The 1530-nt window shown below is 29.3% G+C and overlaps 1 protein-coding gene across 1 annotated transcript in view; it reads left to right on the top strand.

Annotated features, from left to right (window-relative positions):
• LOC100167616 (sodium/calcium exchanger 3) overlaps positions 1–1530 on the top strand; it is a 19363-nt gene that overhangs the window by 14969 nt on the left and 2864 nt on the right. The gene's annotated exons all lie outside the window — the stretch shown is intronic.

Below are 1530 nucleotides of genomic sequence, written 5' to 3' on the forward strand. Positions count from 1 at the left end.
ATTTGGAATTTATTATTGATACCTATTATAGGTCAATTTTTTTTTAATACTATAGATAAGTATACCTATAATAGGTATGTCTAATACCTAGACTGACAAACCGTCTCTGCTCAGAATCGTTTTTCTTATACAGTGATATTAAATCATTGAATTCAAATTTAATATTATCCATTATACAGTGACCCACTTCTAACCTACTGTACAGCAGAGCGACATCCACTTACCCACCTTTTTTACATTTGATTACATCAATTACAAGTGTTAATTCATGTCATATAACGTGGTATAGTTTTTCTTAATTTGTGAACAATTTGATTTTTGGCAATACCACGTTTTGGATTTTCACCCTTCAATTTGAAGACAATTCCTTAAAACCCCTAAAATATTTTTTAAATTTAGTGTTATGATCTAGTTTAGCGCTCACGCAAATTTTTCAATTTTTTTTTTTTCGGAAACCTATGTGTTGCAACCAGTTGAGAACTATAATATGACTAAAAAATTAATTGCCGGAAATCATTAGTTTTTATAATATAGCCTTACGAAGTTCACGATTTTCGGTGTTTAACGCACCCGTACAACGCTTCAAGTTTACCGAGCTTAAGTATAACAAATTACATTTTTTTTTTTAACCTAGGTAAATCAACGTTTTAAAAATGATTGTGCAAAAATAGTTCTGATACCCACCCATGGTGGTTTTACATAACAAGTAGGGGATGTTTTTGATTTTAATTGTCCGTGCGAATGACTACGCCGGGTATATGTGAAAATACCAACAATTTAAATTAGCTATATAACTTTAAAATAAGTCTGACCGCCAAATTCAGACTTCCCCGTCGTTTTTAATTAAAAAATAATGATTTCCGGCAATTAATTTTTGCGATTTTGTCCTTATTTCGTTGTAACTTGTAATATACATAGGTTACCGAAAAAAAATAAAAAATTCGCGTGGGTGCCATAGACTAGATTTGTTCCCAATAAATTATTATAATTTATAATTATATTGTAAGTACAAATATTGTAAGATGTTATAAAAAGTGTTCACGATGGGGGGGAGGGTTGAACCTAAAAATTTAAAAATATATGCGGGAAAAAATATAGGATAGCGGCCCTCTACAGGGGCATTGCCCCGGCTGCCTCTGCGGTTATTGCGGCAATAATTTTTAGTCAATTAAAAAAAATTATTTATATTTTCATCATTACACTTTTTTTAAGTTTCTTACTTTATTTTATATTCCAAAGCAGAATATTATTCGCTGTATTTTTATGTATACAATTTAACTAAAAATTTTTTTAAAAAATTATAACTTTTTTAAAAAATGAGTATAGACACATAGTACAAAAATACCTATCATCCTGCAGTAATCTTTTACCATTTTTTTCAATTCCATAGTACCTACTTAATATTTTTTTCGACTCTAATTCTTTAAATATGCTCACTATATATGATACATATAGGTACTCCGATAAACTGAAATAGGAATTATTGTGAACCCGTTTTTGACAATCAACTTATTAAATAAATCGTTGAAT

Source organism: Acyrthosiphon pisum, chromosome A1 (assembly GCF_005508785.2).
Source record: "Acyrthosiphon pisum isolate AL4f chromosome A1, pea_aphid_22Mar2018_4r6ur, whole genome shotgun sequence".
NCBI lineage: Eukaryota > Metazoa > Arthropoda > Insecta > Hemiptera > Aphididae > Acyrthosiphon > Acyrthosiphon pisum.